The sequence below is a fragment of the Salmo salar genome, chromosome ssa16, assembly GCF_905237065.1.
Source record: "Salmo salar chromosome ssa16, Ssal_v3.1, whole genome shotgun sequence".
Taxonomy (NCBI): Eukaryota; Metazoa; Chordata; class Actinopteri; order Salmoniformes; family Salmonidae; genus Salmo; species Salmo salar.
The window spans coordinates 49268115-49274114 of NC_059457.1; positions in this window are offsets into that span (position 1 = coordinate 49268115).

Here is a 6000-nt window from a genome sequence, read left to right on the forward strand (position 1 = left end):
GGCGAATCGCATCTCTGCATGTCTGGCAGACATATCAGTGTGGATGACGGATCACCACCTCAAGCTGAACCTCGGCAAGACGGAGCTGCTCTTCCTCCCGGGGAAGGACTGCCCGTTCCATGATCTCGCCATCACGGTTGACAACTCCATTGTGTCCTCCTCCCAGAGTGCTAAGAGCCTTGGCGTGACCCTGGACAACACCCTGTCGTTCTCCGCTAACATCAAGGCGGTGACCCGATCCTGTAGGTTCATGCTATACAACATTCGCAGAGTACGACCCTGCCTTACACAGGAAGCGGCGCAGGTCCTAATCCAGGCACTTGTCATCTCCCGTCTGGATTACTGCAACTCCTTGTTGGTGGGGCTCCCTGCCTGTGCCATTAAACCCCTACAACTCATCCAGAACTCCGCAGCCCGTCTGGTGTTCAACCTTCCCAAGTTCTCTCACGTCACCCCGCTCCTCCGCACACTCCACTGGCTTCCAGTTGAAGCTCGCATCTGCTACAAGACCATGGTGCTTGCCTACGGAGCTGTGAGGGGAACGGCACCTCCGTACCTTCAGGCTCTGATCAGGCCCTACACCCAAACAAGGGCACTGCGTTCATCCACCTCTGGCCTGCTGGCCCCCCTACCTCTGCGGAAGCACAGTTCCCGCTTAGCCCAGTCAAAACTGTTTGCTGCCCTGGCACCCCAATGGTGGAACAAGCTCCCTCACGACGCCAGGACAGCGGAGTCAATCACCACCTTCCGTAGACACCTGAAACCCCACCTCTTTAAGGAATACCTGGGATAGGATTAAGTAATCCTTCTAACCCCCCCCCCCAAAAAAAAGATATAGATGTACTATTGTAAAGTGGTTGTTCCACTGGATATCATAAGGTGAATGCACCAATTTGTAAGTCGCTCTGGATAAGAGCGTCTGCTAAATGATGTAAATGTAAATGTAAATGTAATGGAGCCTTCAACTGCAAGGGGGGTTGCGTTTCCACTCCGTTGTGGACGTCCCCATTTGAAATGCATGACATCTGGCGCAATGTAAAGGAATGCTTATGGGTAATGTGAATGTCCACCTCTCAACGTTCCTCTTCTCTCCCTTTCCTCCACTGACACTGACCAAAAAGGGACACCTTCCAGCTAATGGCAAAACTGTAGTCACACCGCACTAATAATAACAACACAAGCCTATCGATGCTCTTTCCTACTCATTCATTACAGCTGCAGTGCTGGTTGTGGAGTGAGTGGAAGTAGGAAGAACAAACATTTTATGGTTTATAAAAGTGTTGAATAAAAGGTGTTGACAGTGCTGAGTAAGAACTTAAACATGAAGTCACTCATATAAACAGCAGCTCTTGTAACGATCGTTTGGAAGAGGGGACCAAGATGCAGCGTGGTAAGTGGTCATAATGATTTTTAATGAGACACTTCAAAAACAAACAGGGAAAACGAAAGCCAACAGTTCTGCCAGGTGAACACACACAAGACAGAAAACAACTACCCACAAAACCCCAAAGGAAAACAGGCTGCCTAAGTATGATTCCTAATCAGAGACAACGATAGACAGCTGCCTCTGATTAGGAACCATACTCGGCCCAAAACAAAGAAATACAAAAACATGGAAAAAGGAACATAGAACGCCCATCCAATGTAACACCCTGGCCTAACCAAAACAAAGAACAAAAAAACCCTCTCTATGGCCAGGGCGTTACAGTTCTTTGCTGTGTTCGTTGACAGTGTCTCAGTTTTAAACGTTTTGAGATCTCAGTGTCAACTTTGCTGTATCTTTCTTCTCTGCCGCTATGTTACTGTAGACATGGTCATCTGAGCCATCCGATTGGCCAGCGGTAGGCCTATAGTATACTTGATTTGCTCTCTGGGCCCGCTGGAAAGACAGAGTTTGTACTTTCAGGTGCATGTAATGGTTCAAAATGGGAACACTTTGCCTACCTGGCTCGCAGGGCAGCTGAATCGGGTGCACCTACCGCCAGCAACGGGAGAAGAATACAAATAAATACCAATGCAAGGCTTTATCATTGGGTTTTTTACAGAAATGTTTGGTGACGACTAGGAATACATTATAGATCGACCAGTCGATCGGGATCAACCGGTTGGTGACCACTACCCTACACACTTTAGGGCAGGGATTATCAACTAGATTCAGCTGCGGGACAATTTGTTTTTATTAAGCGGATGGTCAGGGGCCTAGAACATAATTACAAATCATTTGTAGACTGCAAATTGACCACAAGAAGCCCAAACAGATACAACATTTGACTAAACCATAATAATTTCAAACCCTGCTTACATCCTAAGTATACGATCAAATCTCTCTCTTATGTGTGGGAATACTTCGGAACAGATTTCCACAATTTAAATCACTTGGAGCTGAAATATATATATATTTTTAAATGATCTATACCCTCTAAAGCAGGATTCCCGGGGAACCTCGGTTTAGGGGGTATGGAGATCTTTTTTATGTTTACCATCAAAACGTCACGTTGGAGTGATGAGCAGTCATCCCGACATCAAAAAGCTCTGTAACAGGATAGCTAACACTGACGTTGGGACCTTGACAAACTCAACAGTGAGTGAGTGAGTGATGACCATGAAAACAAGCAAGACTGGAGCCTATATCTACGTTAAAACAGAATATTATTTTTCTGGTTTTATCTAGCTTTATTTGGGATATTTTACCTTGCCTCACTGGCTTGGTAGGTAACCAATCTTCTGATGACGTATGTGATATTGTAGAAGATAACCATCTGATCACGTGTTTGTTAACTTGCATTTGAAGTTGCATGTGATCGTATCTACTGCAAGGTAAAAAAAAAATAGAGTTTTCTAATGACAAACTGCTCGCAACTTTTCATGATGCGGCCTGGAAATGGGTGTATATGACAGAGGGGAGGGGTGTATGGTCTTTGTTTAGATTTTATGATATTTTCTGTATCCCTCACCCCATCAGTCTCTGTGCTAATCATGTCAGAGGTAAATCAGAAGCCTTTGGTCTGTGCCAAATCCTCATTATCGTCCTAGTGTTGAAGTGTAAATGAATGTGAAAAGGAAGCGCAACTGCAGTGGGGATCAGAAACCTGAAGAAAATGCTAGTGCAGGGAATGTTGTGTTTCTCCTCTCCACCACATCTAGCCCTGCGACCAAAGGATTTTTTTCCCCCCCCTGATCTTTTGAAGCCTTTGTCTGGCTGGAAGGTTGTTTTCCTCGTACGGCCCTGCTCATCTGGCATTACACAGAAAGAAACTTGTTTTGAAGTTGCCAGATGAAAAGCTGGCCGACTGTCAAAGGGGCCGAAGTCTCCACTGTGCAGAGTGACCCCTCCCTCTGACAGGCAGGGGATGATGGGGGTTGTAGGGGGTGAGGGGGATTGTAGTTGTTTGATGTGAGCCAAGTCTAATTATAGCTGGTGTACTGAGGGGGTCTATTTATAGCTGGTATACTGGAGGTGGGGGGGGGTGTCTAATTATAGCTGGTACACTGGGGGTGGGGGGGGTGTCTAATTATAGCTGGTACACTGGGGGTGGGGGGGGGTGTCTAATTAAAGCTGGTGTACTGGGGGGTCTAAATATAGCTGGTGTACTGGGGGGTCTAATTATAGCTGGTGTACTGGGGGGGGGTCTAATTATAGCTGGTGTACTGGGGGGTCTAATTATAGCTGGTGTACTGGGGGGTCTAATTATAGCTGGTATACTGGGGGGTCTAATTATAGCTGGTGTACTGGGGGGTCTAATTATAGCTGGTGTACTGGGGGGGGTCTCTAATTATAGCTGGTGTACTGGGGGGGGTCTAATTATAGCTGGTGTACTGGGGGGTCTAATTATAGCTGGCATACTGGGGGGGTCTAATTATAGCTGGTGTACTGGGGGGGGGGTCTAATTATAGCTGGTATACTGAGAGTGTCTCTAATGATAGCTGGTGTACTGGGGCCGGGGGGGAGTTCTCATCCCCCGTGAAGTGAACCAGTCCCTCCTGCAGCAAAGCACCCCCACAACATGATGCTGCCACCCCTGTGCTTCACGGTTGGGATGGTGTTCTTCGGCTTGCAAGCCTCCCCCTTTGTCCTCCAAACATAACGATGGTCATTATGGCCAACAGTTTCATCAGACCAGAGGACATTTCGCCAAAAAGTACAATCTTTGTCCCATTGTGCAGTTGCAAACCGTAGTCTGGCTTTTTTTATGGCGGTTTTGGAGCAGTGGCTTCTTCCTTGCTGAGCGGCCTTTCAGGTTATTTTGATATAGGACTAGTTTTACTGTGGATATAGATACTTTCTTACCTGTTTCCTCCAGCATCTTCACAAGGTCCTTTGTTGTTGTTCTGGGATTGTCACGATCGTCGTAATGATTGGACCAAGGCGCAGCTTGAGTAGCATTCCACATCTTTATTATAACGTGAAACTTCAGCAAAATACAAAAACAATAAATGAATCAAACGAAATGTGAAGACAGTGAAGTGCAAACAGGCACCTACACAGAAACAAGATCCCACAAAACACAGTGGGGAAATGGCTGCCTAAATATGATCCCCAATCAGAGACAACGCTAAACAGCTGCCTCTGATTGGGAACCATACCAAGCACACCAACATAGAAATAATCAACATAGAACACCCCCAGTCACACCCTGACCTACTACACCATAGAGAACCAAGGGCTCTCTATGGTCAGGGCGTGACAGGGATTGATTTGCACTTTTCGCACCAACGTACGTTCATCTCTAGGAGACAGAACGCGTCTCTTTCCTGAGCGGTATGACGGCTGCGTGGTCCATTGGTGTTTATACTTGCGCACTTTTGTTTGTACAGATGAACGTGGTACCTTCAGGCATTTGGAAATTGCTCCCAAGGATGAACCAGACTTGTGGAGGTCTACAAATTTTCTTCTGATGTCTTGGCTGATTTCTTTTGATTTTCCCCATGATGTCAAGCAAAGAGGCACTGAGTTTGAAGGTAGGCCTTGAAATACATCCACAGGTACACCTCCAATTGACTCAAATTATGTCAATTAGCCTATCAGATGCTTCTAAAGCCATGACATCATTTTCTGGAATTTTCCAAGCTGTTTAAAGGCACAGTCAACTTAGTGTATGTACACTTCTGACCCACTGGAATTGTGATACTGTGAATTATAAGTGAAATAATCTGTCTGTAAACAATTGTTGGAAATATTACTTGTGTCATGCACAAAGTAGATGTCCTAACCGACTTGCCAAAACTATAGTTTGTTAACAAGAAATTTGTGGAGTGGTTGAAAAAATAGTTTTAATGACTCCAACCTAAGTGTATGTAAACTTCCGACTTCAACTGTGTGGTCATTGTATGGTAGGTGACCATCTGACTGTTTTCTGTGCAGTGATCAGAGGTCATACCTGGCTAGTTTGACTGTTTCTAGACCTGACAGTCAATCATTTATTCATTTCCAAAAAATAAGTACTTAAGTTTGAATGCTTGCAACGTTTTTATGTATTTAATATTTGCTTTGGTGAGGCAAGTTTGAAGCTGAGATGTGGGACGGACATCCGTGCAGCCTCTAGCCCGGTGAGCCTCCGCAATTCAGAGTTGTCTTTCTCCATGCCTGTGATCTTCCCAGACAGACAGGTAGACCTAGTCTTTCTCCATGCCTGTGATCTTCCCAGACAGACGGGTAGACCTAGTCTTTCTCCATGCCTGTGATCTTCCCAGACAGACAGGGGTAGACCTAGTCTTTCTCCATGCCTGTGATCTTCCCAGACAGACGGGTAGACCTAGTCTTTCTCCATGCCTGTGATCTTCCCAGACAGACGGGTAGTCCTAGTCTTTCTCCATGCCTGTGATCTTCCCAGACAGACAGGGGTAGACCTAGTCTTTCTCCATGCCTGTGATCTTCCCAGACAGACAGGGGTAGACCTAGTCTTTCTCCATGCCTGTGATCTTCCCAGACAGACAGTGTCATCAATCATTCTGGGTTGCTCCTGGAAAGGGCAGAATCACCCAATAAAAGGGCCCAACTAA